Source organism: Carcharodon carcharias, chromosome 10, assembly GCF_017639515.1.
Source record: "Carcharodon carcharias isolate sCarCar2 chromosome 10, sCarCar2.pri, whole genome shotgun sequence".
In the NCBI taxonomy this organism is placed as follows: Eukaryota; Metazoa; Chordata; class Chondrichthyes; order Lamniformes; family Lamnidae; genus Carcharodon; species Carcharodon carcharias.
The window spans coordinates 5832015-5849179 of NC_054476.1; positions in this window are offsets into that span (position 1 = coordinate 5832015).

Below are 17165 nucleotides of genomic sequence, written 5' to 3' on the forward strand. Positions count from 1 at the left end.
GGACTGCAACAAGGAATGTTCCACATACCCCATAAAGAGACAGGCATAGCTGGGGCCCATGCGGATACCCATAGCCACACCTTTTATCTGGAGGAAGTGAGAGGAGTTGAAGGAGAAATTGTTCAGTGTGAGAACAAGTTCAGCCAGACGGAGGAGAGTAGTGGTGGATGGGGATTGTTCGGGCCTCTGTTCGAGGAAGAAGCTAAGGGCCCTCAGACCATCCTGGTGGGGGATGGAGGTGTAGAGGGATTGGACGTCCATGGTGAAGAGTAAGCGGTTGGGGCCAGGGAACTGGAAATTGTTTATGTGATGTAAGGTGTCAGAGGAATCACATTGGTCAGCATTCTTCACTGAACCAATACCCAAAACATATTAATTGATGAATTAAAATAAAAACTAGAAAATGCCGGTTAAACTCAGCTGGTCTGGCAGCAAATATGGAAAGGAAAACAGAGGCCAGGATTTTACAGCAGCCCCCCCACCGCCCCCCCCACCCCCCTCAACATTCTGGTGAGATATTACGATCCTGCCGACCTGAATGGAGATTTAAACGCCGGGGGAGATGCTGCAGCAGGGCCAGAGTTAACGTTTCGAGTCCGGAAAAGAGTCACATTGGACTTGAAACATTAACTCTGTTTCTCTCTCCACAGATACTGCCAGACCTGCTGAGTCTTATTTTCCAGCACTTCCTGTTTTTATTTCAGATTTCCAGCCAGCACAGTATTTTGCTTTGATGTAATTGATCATTTGGTTCACTGTCCATTGATATTACAGAATGGTTTATTCATTTACTTACATAGAATGCACTTGCTCATTATTTACTAGAATTATAATGATGAACACTTGGGGTAATAGTCCATATCCTCCATATGGTGGTACTATTTCATGCCAACCATTACAGCTGGCAGTAATAAAAGTTCACAAATGTAACTCTTGCTCCTTGTTATCTCCTGAGCATTAGTGGTAGGGATCTGAGCATTAGTGGTAGGGATCTTAGACCAGGACTCATGAGGTAGATATTTGAGTATTACTGAAAAAAGGGACACGTTGAAACTTTTCATCTTGCACTCATCAGGACAAGAATATCACTTTCTCTTGCAAAGTGTCCTGATGAGTGCAAGGCAAAAAGCTTCAACATGTCTCTTTTTTCAGCAATACTCAAGTTCTGTTCTACCAAACGACTATTAGGTAGATATTTACCATCCCCGCGAATTGCAATTTCTCTTGAGATTTGCAGAAACTGATGCTTTCTTTTCACTACACAAATTATTTTCTTCATGCTGTTGCGTCCATTTACTATGTTTATGTCCAATTATTCATTAGGTGTCCATGTAATTTTCCTGCTGCTAACCAGTGGACACCAGCTAGACATATGATGAATGGGTGTTATCTGTGGAAGAGGAATTCATCCAGGGGTTTCCAGCAGGTAAAGTGGCATTGACAATAATGTAGCATAAATAGTGATGCAACAAAATGTATACAAAAGGTTGTTAATTTGGGGTTCTACAGCAATAATTAATATATCATTTATCAATGCAGAAGAACACCATTTCTTTTCAGGTAATACAAATGCAAATTTAGCCCTGTGATAAATTGACAAAAAATTCTGTCAGGGAAATAAATGACCAGTTGTACTTTCATTTCTTCTTGGTTGTACTATAATAGAGGAAAGCTATTTGGTCTGTGTAATATGCATTTATTTCCATGGCTGGGGTGACCGGAGAGCATTGACTCACAAATAAGTTGCAATCAACCTCCTGGCTAGAAATCACAAAAACCAAGAACAACTAATGTCCCAGGGCAGCGTAGTATCTGGGATATTTCAGCCAGTATCAGTGATAGGACAAACCAAGCTGATGATCATCAAGCTGTGATAATTTGATATTGTGATTTTAAATAAGAATTACTCCAACTGGGTAATTTGGGGGTCCTATATTTCTAACGTTACTCTGTGCTAGGGTTTTGTATCAATCAGTGCAAGAAGCTTATTAGTCCAATGTCAGATTGAAAAAGCAATGGCACCAATGTTGGGAAATATATGGGAATGTTGATAAAGACATTTAAATTTACTTGATGTGTTTTTTCATTAAACAATATTAAACAACCAGGCCAAGAAATCAGTAGCAATATTACCACCTTGGTGTGAAAACAGGGTCAAAAGCGAGATGAAAGCAAGGAATAATCAGAAAAAAGAGTAAAATATCAGCTTATTTTTAAAATGAGCTCTTAGATAACAAAGACAGGGTTTTTCTCCGAAGGCTTCAGAACCCTGCTCTCGGGGTCATTAGGGTTAGAAGCCCAGACTGGGCAGAAACTTTCGCTCGGCGGACAGGTGTTCGAGTGTGAAATGATGCGCGTTGACGTCGGCCAAGTTGTGGGATAGCCCAGTCAGCGGGTGCGCGCTGGAGCCACCAGCATGGTCCGACAGCTGTGAAGTCGTGGCGCAGTGCCGATCGTGGGCAGCGGTCAGCTTCCCGCCCGCCAGCGCCGAGCCTGCACGCCAAGGGCAAAATTCTGCCCACTGTGTGGCAAACAGTCACCAGGCAGTGGTTTTCCCCAAATGGGGCCAATTAGTGAGCACAGGGCAGATTTGCTGTCCAGTAACAAAACCAGGTGGGCTCTTGAAGCCGGAGAACCAGCGCTGAAGAAGCAGCACCTACATTTTCAGGTAAGTGGGGAGAGGGGGCACCCCAAGATCGAGGGACCCTCCGTCCCCAATGTTTTTAACTACATTTTTAAAATGGCATCAGCAGCCTGGCCATCATTGCTCAGCTGCAGCTGAGGCTCAAGGGGCAGGGAAGGCCTCAAAGCCTGCTTGGAGGGAGCGTGTCTTCAGGCAACTATACTGTTCTGCAACACATCCAGGGACCTGAAGAAGCCAATCTTCCTTCTCACAAGTTGATGGTTGCACTGTGGTGGTCTTTTTTTTTAAATTCGTTCATGGGATGTGGGCTTCACTGGCTGGGCCAAAATTTATTGCCCATTCCTAGTTGCCCTTGAGAAGGTGGCGGTGATCTGCCTTATTGAACTGCTGCGCTCTGTCATGAAGCAACTAATGTATATAATGTTATTGGAATTTATTTTTTTTTAAATAGAGCTTTAGTCTGTGGGTGTGTCTTAATTAGATTAAAGCCAGCTAGTCTTGGTGCTTGGATGTATCGTAGTTTTGAGATGTGAAGTGTAAGGTAGAATGCCTTCGCATATTGTTAAATAGAGCATTCTAGAAGGGGAGTGAAATCTGGCACCTAGATAGGAGAGACCAATCAATATGTTTATATGACTAATAAAATTGCTACTATTGTTAGAAGAGGTGGAGTTCAAAGGGCCTGGTGATACAATGAAGATTTACATTCAATGAGATGGGTTGGGTATAACAGGAAGAAGTTTTGTGTGTGCAGGGCAGAGGCGATGTTACATCAAAGCCTGTAAGGCTACAGCTGTCTGCAAAGGAACCAAAGTGAAAGGAACCTCATTTTGAATTTGTAAGGTGAAAATGCTTTGCCTGGTGTATGCTTAAAGTCTATGGGTTGTTGTTGCCCTAATGAAGATTAGTTTGGGAATTTGTTTGAAAGTTAATATAGTAATAATTTGTAACCATGTGTATATGTTTAACTTGTGTAAGTTAATAAATGTCTCATGTAGTTTGATATAAAAACTGCTTGAGAACTGGTGGTCTTATTCCTGAACTTAGAGCTGCATCTCAAACTTGAAAATATAGGTTATGATAGTTGTTTAAAATTTCCCTCTGGGATTTTAGTTAACTCAGGTTTACCAACTGCTGTGTCATAAAACAGCCCATATGGTGTAGGTACACCCACAGTGCTGTTAGGAAGGGAGTTCCAGGATTTTGACCCGGCTTCTGTGTTAAGCATTGCCTGGAATGACCCAGGAGCCTCACTCTGGCATTGCAGTCTCTGCTGCATTTGCTGTATATGAAGACAATGAGCTGAGAAGGTGCTTGATTCACTGGCCTCTGATTTTTCAGCCAGTTGAGCTTTCCACTTCTGCTCACCTGTTCCAATGTCCTTCCAACCAGTCATCCTCCAGATGTCAAGGCCATCAGTGAGTGTCTCCCAGTTGTCAGTGTCAATATCTGCCATCTTCATACCCTACTCTCAGCTGTCGTTGTTGTGGAGGAATGGAGGCTCAAGATGTCACAACCTAGTGGCTAGTTCACCACACAGAATGTCTTCAGGTATACGGCCGTGATCCATCATATGAACATGGCCAAGCCGGGGCAGCTGTCATTGGTTTAGCGATGAGTGTACACTGCTGGAATTAGCATGCTCCAGGATCTCTGAGTTGGTGACCTTGTTCTTCCAAGAGATGCCATGGATATATCTGAGATAGGAAAGGTGGAAACTGCTCAGCCTTTTCTCCTGCTTAGCATACGTTGTCCAGGTCTCACTGGAGTGGAAGGCTGCACTGAGGATGCAGACTTGGTAGACTTGCAGCTTGGTGTCCTCAATCAGGTTGCTGTTGTTCCCCACTCTCTTACTCAGATTGGACATAACAGCTGCAGCTTTTGTGATGCGTGTGTGCATCAAGTGACAGATTGCTGGTGATTGTGGAGCCTAGATATGTGAAGCTACCAACATATGTGAAGCTCCAGGGTCAGAATAGATGGTGGCATGGCAACATCCTGGACCATCACACTTGTTTTCCTGATGCTGATGGTCCAATCAAACTCTTTACAGGCATGGGCAATTGCTAGTGAAGGTGTTACTCCATACGGAATGCAAGTGCGGCATCGTCATGAGGGCTTTGTGCATCTTTGTCTTGGATTCCAGGCAAGAAAGGCTGAACAGTTTTCTGTTAGCTCTTGTTTGTAAGTAGATATCCTCTGTCGGTGACCTGAAGACATGTGACAGCAGCAGAGAAGTATGTGCCAAACAGTGTTAGTGCCAGAAGACTATTGTTGTAGTGTGGCCGAGCTGTACTGTTAGTAATAGAGTTGAACTGCAGACACTTTTTAAGTGGAAACATTGGGCTGAATATTGCCGTTGGCGAGCAGGGGGTGGGGCCCGCTTGCCGACGCGTAAAATGACCCGGGATGACATTGGGGTGAACTCCCAACCTCATTCCGCCCCATTTAAATCTTCAGGAAGGTGGGGGCGCAGCAAAATCAGCTGTCTGCCCGTCGACCTGTCAGTGGCCAATTGAGGCCATTGACAGGATCATTAAAACAATTAAAGGACCTGCACGTCCAATGTTAAGGTTGGCAGACAAGCCTGGAGCTTTGGTGGCTAATAGATAAAACAAGAAACACCATCCAGCAGCGGGACGAGGTTTCACGCAGGGTTTTAAAAAGTTTAATAAAGTCTAAGTGTAATTTATGAACATGTCCCATCTTGTATGAGGATTTTAATTTTCTATTTTTAATGTTTTAAAAGTGTCAGCGATCTCCCTGAGGCTGCACTTAGCCTCAGGGAGGTGTGCGCTCCTCCATGCACATGCGTGAAAGAGCGCAATCTCGCATTTGGGGAATCCCCCCCCACCCACATAGGGAGCACATAGCGCTTCCCACCAGATGTCACGCTGGGCGGGCTCATGTAAAATGGCGGCGGGGCCCTCTTCTCCGGTCTGGATCGGCTCCCCACCCGCCGGAGATTGGGTCAGACCTGCCCGACAGGCAGAAAATTCTACCCATTAAGTTTTTTTACAATATACTCAGCAGCAACTACACGTGTGCTTTCAGCTCCAACTCTATCTCCACACTGTCTGCTGAGGTAGCCCATGCTACTGTTCTGTTGGTTACTACAGATAATGTGATCTTTCCAAATAAGTATTATTCTTAAAGGTACATTACACAATAAATAAAACCATAATTAAAACAACTACCCTGTTTGATCCCACTGCGATCTCCAAGGGTTTCCATGTAGCTCCATCATAACTGACTTCACCCATCATGTTGTCATGGAAAGAGGAAATCACATTGAGCATCCTTTGAAGGGCAGCCAATTTTCTCCAGCAGCTTAAATAGGTCAGCTCTGCTTATATGGTTGAATGGCTTGGTGAGATCAATGAAGGCAATAGTGGTCTTCTTTGTTCACGGCATTTCTCTAGCAGCTGCTGGACTGAGAAGGTCATGTCAACTGTAGATCTTCCAGTTCTGAAACAACACCGGGATTCAGGGTAGATGTGCTCAGGCAGGATCTGCAATCTGACAAGGCCAATATGGACAAATGCTTTCCTCACAATGCTCAGCGGGTGACACCTCGATAGTTGTTGCAATCGCTGAAGTCGCCCTTGTTCCTTTATGGGGGCACAATCTTTGCACCATGCATATCCTGTGGCACTGTCCCCTCTCTCCAGCAGAAACAGAGAAGTTCATGCAGATGCTGTAGGAGTGCCGGTTTCCCATGGTTGATGAGTTCAGGTGGTATAGGCAGTGAAGACTGACTGGAAAATTCAAAACTAGTAGAGTGCTGCATTTTGGAAGGTGACATTTGTTGGATGAGATGTAAAACCTAGGCTCTGATTTCCTGTTCTGGATATCAAAAATTCTATAGCATTATTCAAAGAATAACAGTTGGCTTTCCTAAGCTCCTGGCAACATTCCTCTCTCAACAAACATCGCCAAAAAAAAACAGCTGATCCATCATCTCAATTGTTGCTTGTGGGATCTTGCTATGTGCAAACTGATTCAAGCATTTGCTTACAAAAGAGCAGTGACTGCACTTCAAAAGTTATTTATTGTATCTTAAGTGCTTTGAGATGTTCATGAGGATGGGATAAGGCAAAATACACGTTAAAAAATCCCTTATATAAACTGAAGCACAAACTTAACTTTCGGCCCTAAATACCACTGTTCCCGTGAGTGAACACTTAAGTATTTTCTCAATCTGCAGTCTGCAAAAACCTTGCTTTTTCAGTTCCATTCAACCAGCTTGAAATATAATCATAAGCACAGCATGGTAACTAGGCAAATAAAGCAGTTTAAAAAAAGAAGGGGAGAAGGAGAGAGAAGGAGAGACAGAAAGAGAAAGTAGAAGAGAACCAGTTAATAGACACATGGTGAATCCAACACGATTAGAATAGAGTCATTCAGGTTCTATTTCTACAGTGCAACTCAACATAATAACACAGACATATTTTATGTGAGTCATATGTTGTTAATCCAGTCCATTTAGAAAGCATATATTCTTTCTATTGTCCGAGTAACCTTTTCTAAGTGCCCTAATGCAATGTACCATCCTCTGAACAGCAGGGTGGGCAGGTGACCTGGCGTCTGGCCAATGCTACTGTTTTAGCAGCTGTTGGGGTTGGCACAGACACAGCAGACGTTGACTTGTCCTTCAAGCTTTCCACTTGCGGGGAGAACACACCTCACCTCCAGTCAGCACCTTACATCAGTCTAGCCCAGTCCCACAGTGTGGGGTTGTCACAAACAAAATTATTGATTTCCTACTCCGTAGCACAGTTCGTTAGTACACCAAAATGTTTTGCCACTGGGGCACTCGATTTGTTCAAGACTTTTATTTCAATGTAGTACAGCTGGAAAGTCTTAAAAACAAGTTCCCAAGTTGTAATGAAATACTGACGAAAATTCATGACTGCAATTAAATTCTGACAACTGCAACAAATAGGTCATGAATGCAGGAACTACTTTAGTTCCCAAACACATTGTGGCACTTCTGTTTGGAGAGCACATTGATTTACATCTCCAAGGCCAGGAACAGAATTAGGAAATAAGTGTTATATAACCCCTTGCTTTCAAAATAATTCATCATGTCTTCCTCTTCTTCTTAACTTATTAAAACATTGTAAGGATGAGATAAAGTAAGTTCTCCAACCAAAACTAATTGCCAATTCTTTTGCTGTAGTCTCAGTTTGAATGTTTTTGCCTCTATTACCCTGCCTGACAGGTTACCTTCAACATTCCATCTGAATGAAGGGTCTGTCATAATATTCCTGTCATAAGAGGGAGATTCCTGTAGTTCATGTCACGGCAATTAAAATAACTTCAGTCTACATCTCAATTTTTATTACCTTACGACTCAAAACCCTTGCACTAAATTCCTGCTGTGTTATTTATGTTACTTTGTTTAATCTATTGAATAATGAAAAGAAATGAAATAAAATCAACTTTGAATTATCAGGTATAAAAACAAAAAACTGCAGATGCTGGAAATCCAAAACAAAAACAGAACTCGAAACATCAACTTTGTTCTTCTCCGCCGATGCTGCCAGACCTGCTGAGTTTTTCCAGGTAATTCTGTTTTTGTTTTGAATTATCAGGTGTTCACTGAACTACTATAGCTAAACGTTCTTTTCTGTGATGCTTCTCAAATGCAGGGAAACATCTCAAGGAGCTTCACAAGGTGATAGACCAAGAATAGGCATTAAGGAGAAAACCCAAAGTGAAAACAAATGGCAAGGGATGTGGGGGGTTGAATGCACTGTTATAGAGGAGTCTTTTGAAGGCAGTGTGAGAAGTGACAAGGAGGTGGTTCTAATTTTTTTATTCATTCATGGGATGTGGGCTCTGCTGGCTGGGCCAGCATTTATTGCCCATCCCTAATTGCCCTTGAGAAGGTGGTGGTGAGCTGCCTTCTTGATGCAGTCAGTGTGATGTAGGTACACCCACAGTGCTGTTAAGGAGGGAGTTCCAAGATTTTGACCCAGCCACAGTGAAGGAACGGTGATATATTTCCAAATCAGGATGGTGAGTGATTTGGAGGGGAACTTCCAGGTGATATTCCCATCTACCGGCTGCCCTTGTCCTTCTGGATGGTAGAGGTAACGGGTTTGGGAGGTGCTGTCTAAGGATCCTTGGTGAATTCCTCCAGTGTATCTTGTAGATGGTACACACTGCTGCTACTGTGCATCGGTGGTGGAGGGAGTGAATGTTTGTGGATGCGGTGCCAATCAAGTGAGCTGCTTTGTCTGGAGGGTGTCAAGCTTCTTGAGTGTCTAACTGTGGAGAAAGTTCAAGCCAAGGCATTATGGTTGAAGGAATGGCCACCTATGATGGAAAGGAGGGAACAGTGAACAATGAGTATACAATTGAAGAAAATTGGTGAGGTAGGGTGAGAAAAAATCATGAGGAACAGCAAGTATTAAGATCTTAAAGTCTGGGGCACAAGAAGTCAGTCGAGTTTGGTAAGTACAGGTTGAAGGCTGAAGCATTTTGAACAAATTATAGTTCGTGGGTGATAGGAGGTGGGGTCACCAGTGAGGAGAGCTTTGGATAGACTGGGTTTTGAGGTGATGAAGGAAGGAATTTTGATATAAGCAGTTGTAAAGGTGGACAATGGTATAGTGGTGAAAGAAAGGAGTCTTATTGATGGTTCAAATGTTTGGAAGGAAGCTGCAATAGACCTCTGGATTTAAACTGAGGAAGTGAATGGATTTAAGACTACTCGACTGTTGTGTCAGTAATTCTAGAAGTCAAGGAGTATTTCCTCAGTTGTGCTGATAGTTAGATGGAAGAAGTCTCAGTTCATTCAAATCCTAATGTTAGACAGGATCAATGAAACATTGAAGAGATAAAAGTGAGTGCAGTTGGTATACATATGGAAGCTTACCCCATGCTTTTGGATAACATTGTCTAGCATTTCCTCAGTGAATTTCAAAATGAGTTATAAAGCCTTTGACTGTTTAGTCCACGTTTCATCATTCAGCAGCTTCTAAGAAAGGCATTTGAAAAAGATACATGTGAACTGTTGATAGAATGATTCCAATTTCATTGTTTTAATTAGTGTATTTAAAAGTATATTTCAGTATCACATATTTTATGCCAATCAACCTGTAAACAAATCTGTCCAAGTAGATTTAACCCTAACACAATAATCAGTTAGTATTGTCATTTCTGCCTTCACGTGAGACAGGAGAATTTCACAAGATGTCAAAAGAATTATCATTCTCATTTGAGATAAATTGTTAACACTGTGTCACTGCTCACTGGGGATAGTGCACTGTCACTTCAAGCCCACTGCTCCCTGAGCTGTGACAAATGTGAGAAGTTTAATCAGACCACCAGATTGCTCCAATCCTACCTATCTGTTTAATTTAGATTAAAAGAATATGAGCACTAGGTCTGTAAACTTAACAAGTAAGTAACTGTTTATTAAATAAATTGTTTGTAACCAGTGGCAAAAGAAAGAAATATGAACTGCTAACTTTTAACTCTATAACTTAAACTGTACCCCTTTTTAAATCCCTATACATGAACACCCATACACACACATAAGATGCACAACACGTGGATTTTAAGGGCGAGATAAAAACCGCCCAATAACACCAATCTGGAGTTCAGGATTAGAGGATTTTGATTGCAGGGTCACAGGATAAAAGAGCGCCAAGAGAGCGGAGGAGGCACAGGATAAAGGAGTGGGAGGAGAGCGGCAAGGACACAGGATAAAAGAGCACAAGGATAGAGGTGGAGACACAGGATAAAAGAGCGCGAAGACATACCTTGCAGTTAAGAAGCATACAACCTTAGTTGTCAGTGGTACCAACATTCAATAAACACAGTAAATTGTAGCATACATAGGAAGAAAGTAATTAAAGTAAATTAAATAACATAAATTAGAATGACGGGACAGGTGTTATGTTGCAGCTGTGAGATGTGGGACTTTTGGATGCCAGGGCGATCCATGACAAACACGTCTGCAAGAAGCAGGTTGAACTCCGGATCAGGATTATTGGTCTAGAAGCTGAAATGCAGATACTGCGCAATATAAGGGAGGGGGAGAAATACCTGGATACTTTGTTCCAGAGGACAGTCACACCTCTTAGAAGAGGGACAGCTGTTTTGGTCAGCAGTGAGGGACAGGAGGATGTGACTGTCAGTGAGGCAGGTAATGGGACCGAGCAGACAGTAGTGGAAGAACCTCAGATTTTGTAACTGTCAGGTGAAATTTGAGGTGCTTACAATCTGTGTGGATGAAAGCAAAGTCTGCAAGGTAGACGAGCTGGCTGGCCATGGTGCTGTGGTAGAGGAAGCCATTCACGCTGAGGGAGCGAAAAGGAATGCAGTGATAGTAGGGGACAGTATAGTGATGGGGATTGACACTGTTTTCTGCAGCAAAGAGCGAGAGTCCAGATGGCTGTGTTGCCTGCCTGGTGCCAGGGTTCGGGATATCTGCCCAGGGTTGGAAAGGAACATGCAGTGGGAGAGGGAGGATCCAGTTGTCATGGTCCATCTAAGTACCATTGACATAGGTAGAACAAGGAAAGATGTTCTGGAAAATCATTATGAGGAGCTAGGTACCAAATTAAGAAGCAGAACCCCAAAGTTAATAATCTCTGGATTATTACCTGAGCCATGTGCAAATTGGCATAGGGCAAATAAGATTAGAGAGACAACTGTGTGGCTCGAAGACTGATGCTGGCGAAGTGGGTTCCAATTTGTGGGGCACTGGCACCAGTACTGGGGTAAGTGGGGGCTGTACCGTTGGAATGGTTTGCACCTGAACTGTGCTGGGACGAGTATCCTCACAAATCTCATAACTAGGGAAGTAGAGAGGGCTTTAAACTAAACAAGAGGGGTGAGGGATCAAGTTTGGGTAGAAGTGGAATTCAAGGTGTAGAGTCAAGACAAGAGAGCAAAATAGTAATATAACAAATGTGGGTCAGAGAATAGCAGGAAGGGATAGAGAGAAAAAACCTAAGTATACATCAACAGTCAAGACTAGATGTTACAAAGGTAACAAAAAGACAAACCCGAAGGCTCTCTATCTGGATGCACGTAGCATTCATAACAAAGTAAAAGAATTGTTAGCCTACGTTGAATTAAATAAATATTATCTGATAGCAATCACAGAGATGCGGCTGCAGGGCAACAAAGATTGGGACCTTAATATTGAAGGGCACATGACATTCAAGAAGAATAGGAAACTAGGTAAGGGTAACTAGGTAATCAAAGAGGGCATTGGTGCAATAGTTAGAGAAGATCTTGGTTCAGGAGATCATGGTATAGAATTGGTTTGGGTGGAGATGAGGAATCGTCGGAAGAAAAAGTCATCAGTGGGAGTAGTCTACAGGCCCCTCAACAGTAACCACAGTGTAGTACAAAGTATTCAAAAGCAAATATTGTGTGCTTGTGATAGAAGGATGACAATAATCATGGGTGATTTTAATATACACATAACTGGAAAAATCAGATTGGCAGTATTAGCCTGGATGAGGAGTTCTTAGAATGTTTTCGAGGTAGTTTCTTACAGCAGCATGTTCTGTAACCAACCAGAGAGCAGGTGATATTAGATTTAGTATTGTGTAACGTGACAGGATTAATTAATTACTTCAGAGTAAAGGCACTCCTAGGTAGCAGCAACCACAATATGACTGAATTTTACACCAGTTTGAAAGGGAGAAGAGTAGATCTAATACTAGTATCTTAAACTTAAATAACAGAAACTATGTAGGGATGAAAGCTGAACTAGCTGAAGTGAAGTGAAGTAGATACTGCAAAGGCTATGGGCTGTAACAATATTCCGATAGTAGGACTGAAGGCTTGTGCACCAGAACTTGCAATGCCCCTAACCAAGCTGTTCCAGTACAGCTATAACACTGGCATCTGCCCAGCTATGTGGAAAATTGTCCAGGTATGTCCTATACACAAAAAAACAAGACAAATCCAACCCAACCAATTAGCACCCCATCAGTCAACTTTTGATCATCAGTAAAGTATGGAAGGGGTCATCAACAGTGCTATCAAGCGGCACTTGCTTAGCAATAACCTGCTCACTGATGCCGAGTTTGGGTTCCACCAGGGCCACTCAGCTCCTGACCTTGTTACAGCCTTGGTTCAAACATGGACAAAAGAGCTGAATTCCTGAGGTGTGAGAGTGACTGCCCTTGACATCAAAGCAACTTTTGACAGAGCAGGGCATCAAGGAGCCCTAGTAAAACTGGAGTCAATGGGAATCAAGGGGAAAACCCTCCGCTGGTCGGAGTCAAACTCGCACAAAGGAAGCTGGTTGTGATTATTGCAGGTCAGTCATCTCAGCTCCAGGACATCACTGCAGGAGTTCCTCAGGGTAGTGTCCTAGGCCCAACCATCTTCAGCTGCTTCATCAATGACCTTCCTTCCATCATAAGGTTAGAAGTGAGGATGTTTGCTGATGATTTCACAATGTTCAGCACCATTCACGACTCCTCAGATACTGAAGCAGTCCATGCCCAAATGCAGCAAGACCTGGACAATACCCAAGCTTGGGCTGACAAGTTGCAAGTAACATTCACGCCACACAAATGTCAGGCAATAGCCATCTCCAACAAGAGAATCCAACCATCGCTCCTTGATGTCCAATGGCATTACCATCACTGAATCCCCCACTATCAACATCCTGGGGGTTACCATTGTCCAGAAACTGAACTGGACTAGCCATATAAATACTGTGGCTACAAGAGCAGGTCAGAAGCTAGGAATCCTGTGGCGAGTAACTCGCCTCCTGACTCCCCAAAGTCTGTCTACCATTTACAAGGCACAAGTCAGGAATGTGATGGATTACTCCGCACTTGCCTGGATGAGTGCAGTTCCCACAACACTCAAGAAGTTTGACACCATCCAGTACAAAGCAGCTCGCTCGATTGGCACCACATCCACAAACATTTACTCCCTCCACCACCAACACACAGTAGCAGCAGTGTGTACCACCTACAAGATGCACTGCAGGAATTCACCAAGGCTCCTTAGACAGCACCTTCCAAACCCACAACCACTACCACCTACAAGGACAAGGGCAGCAGATGGATGAGAACACCATCACCTGAAAGTGCCGCTTCAAGTCACTCACCATCCTGACTTGGAAATATATTGCCGTACCTGCACTACTGCTAGGTCAAAATCCTTGAACTCCCTTCCTAACAGCACTCTCGGGTGTACATATACCACATGGACTGCAGCGGTTCAAGAAGGCAGCTCACCACCAGCTTCTCAAGGGCAACAAGGGATGGGCAATAAATGCTGGCCCAGCCAGCATCGCCCATCCACATCCCATGAATGAATTTTAAAAAGCTGGGAAATTAGGCTGGAGGATAGATCAATAGAGAAGCAGACATTTAAGGGGATATTTCAGAGTATTCAGAATAAGTACAATCTTACTTTAAAGCAAAATTCTAAGGGAAGGACCCACTATCTGTAGTTAAATAAAGATGTTAAGGAAATCATCATGAAGGAAAAAGCATACAACTCCGCAAAGTTGAGTGGCAGAGCAGATGACTGGACAGAATATAAAGAATGGCAGAAAATGATTAAAAGGTTAATCAGGAGAAAGAAATTAAAGTATGAGAGGAAGCTAGCTTGAAATGTAAAAATGGATAGCAAGAGTTTCTACAGGTATTTAAAAAGGAAGAAAGTAAATAAAGTGAGTGTTGGTCCTCTAGAGAGTGACAGTGGGGAGTTAATAGCAGATAATAAGGAAAAGATGGAAGAAATGAACAAATGTTTTGCTTCTGTGTTCACTACAAAAAACATTTCAGCAATAGTTACAAATCAGGAAGTGAACGGGAGAAAGGAACTTGGTGAAACTGAAATCACTAGAGAAACGGTACTGAGCAAACTGATGGAACTGCAGGCCGGCAAGTCTCCAGGTCCCAATGGTCTACATCCTAGGGTCTAGGAAGAGGTGACTAATGAGGTTGTTGATGTGCTGGTTTTAATTTTCCAAAACTCATTAGGTCCTGGAAAGGTTCCATCAGATCGAAAGTAGCAAATATAACTGTTCTATTCAAGAAGGGAGGGAGGCAGAAAATAGGGAACTATAGGCCAGTTAGCTTGATACCTGTCGTGGGGAAGTTATCAGAATCGATCACTATGGAGGTTATAGCTCGACATTTAGAAGAGCTCAAGGCAATAGGGAAGAGTCAGCATGGTTTTGTGAAAGGAAAATCATGTTTGACCAATTTATTGGAGGTTCTTGAAGGAGTAACATAAGCAGTGGATAAAAGGGAGCCTGTAGACGTACTGTACTTGGATTTCCAGAAGGCATTTGATAACTTGCCACATCAAAGGTTATTACAGAAAATAAGAACGCAAGCTGTAATGGGTAACATATTAGCACGGATAGAAGATTGGCTGGCTGGCAGAAAGCAGAGAGTATGCATAAATGGGCCTATTTCTCATTGGCAGGATGTGGCAAGTGGAGTCCCACAGGGGTCTGTCCTGGGACCTCAACTTTTTATGGTTTACATCAATAACTTAGATGAAGGGAGTGAAGACATGGTAGCTAAATTTGCAGATGACACAAAGATACTTAGGAAAGTATGTTGTGAAGAGGACATGAGGAGGTTGCAGATGGATATAGATAGGTTGAATGAGTGGGCAAAGATCTGGCAAATGGAGTTTAATGTGGGAAAATGTGAAGTTGTTTGCTTTGGCAGGAAAAAGAAAGCAGAGTGTTACTTAAATGGAGAATGGCTGCACAATTCTGAGGTGGAGAGGGAAATAGGTGTTTTAGAACATGAGTCACAAAATGTTTGTGTGCAGGTACAGCAAGTAATTAAGAAGTCTAATGGAATGAACATAAAAATAAGGAGGAATAGCACCTCATCTTCCGACTAGGCACTTTACAGCCTTCCGGACTGAATATTGAATTCAACAACTTTAGATCTTGAACTCCCTCCTCCATCCCCATCCCCTTTCCATTTCTTCCCCCTTCCTTTTGTTTTTTTCCAATAATTTATATAGAATTTTCTTTTCCCACCTATTTCTATTATTTTTAAATCTTGTATGCCGGGCTAGTCTTTCCACCCCACCCCCACTAGAGCTGTACCTTGAGTGCTTTGCCATCCATTCTTAATTAGCACATTTGTTTAGATAATATCACCACCTTCAACACCTCTGTGTTCTTTTGTTCTTTTGTCTGTGACACCTTTTGATTAGCTGCTTCTATCACTGCTTGCTTGTCCCTACAACAACACCCCCCCCACTTCTCTTCCCACCCCACCTCCACCACCCCACCCCCATAACCACCTTAAACCAGCATATCTTTCACCCCTCTTCCAACATTCAATCAGTTCTGTCGAAGGGTCATGAGGACTCGAAACGTCAACTCTTTTCTTCTCCGGCGATGCTGCCAGACCTGCTGAGTTTTTCCAGGTAATTCTGTTTTTGTTTTGTGATAAAAATAAGGATGTTATGCTTCAGTTATACAGGGCATTGGTGAGACCACAACTCGAAAACTGTGTGCAGTTTTTGTCTCCTTATTGAAGGAAGGACGTAAATGCATTGGAGGTGGTTCAAAGGAGGTTTATTAGATTGATAACTGGAATGAGTGGGTTGTCTTATGAGGAAAGGTTGGACAGACTGGGCTTGTTTCCACTGGAGTTTAGAAGAGTGAGGGGTGATTTGATTGAAGTTTACAAGATCCTGAACGGCCTTGACAAGGTGGACGTCAAAAGGATGCTTCCTCTTGTGGGTGAGTCCAGAACTAGGGGGCACTGTTTTAAAATTAGGGTTCGCCCTTTTAGGACAGAGATGAGGAGAATTTTTTTCTCTCAGAGTGTTGTGCAACTTTGGAACTCTCTGCCTCAGAAGGTGGTGGGGGCAGGATCATTGAATATTTTTAAGGCAGAGATAGAGAGATTCTTGTTAGGCAAGGGAACCAAAGGTTATCAGGGTTAGATGGGAATGTGGAACTCAAAACACAAGAAGATCAGCCATGATCTTATTGAACGGCAGAACAGGCTCAGAGGGCCGAATGGTCCACTCCTGTTCCTATTTCATATGTTCTTATATAAATAGCCAGCTAGGTACTATGGCATGGTTACAGGAAGCCTTACAAAACACAGGAGAGAGAGGTTTCAGGTCTTTTCTCTTTTCAGGCTAGGAGCTGATCTACTGCATTATCCTCACACAGAACCTGGCCACTTGGTCAGGAGCCAATCTAAACACTGTTGTTAGGCAATTCCCTCTTAAATCAGGTCTCTGTTCCAGCACCATTCTGTCCAAACTGGCACAGGAGATAGCAGCATTGTAGATTTTCTTCTTCCTGCTTCATTGAATCTATTTTGAACTGCAGTCATGGTCATTTTTAAAGGCACAGTCCAATCTTAAAGCCACAGTCCAAGAATATAAAATAGGTTTTTTACATGTTTCCACCTTTAAAAAAATGAAACGCCACTTAAAAAATGTGATTCATCACAGGGTATGTGATACATAGGCAACAAACACAAGACTTACATTCATTTATCCATCCTTCCCCCTTATATTTTCT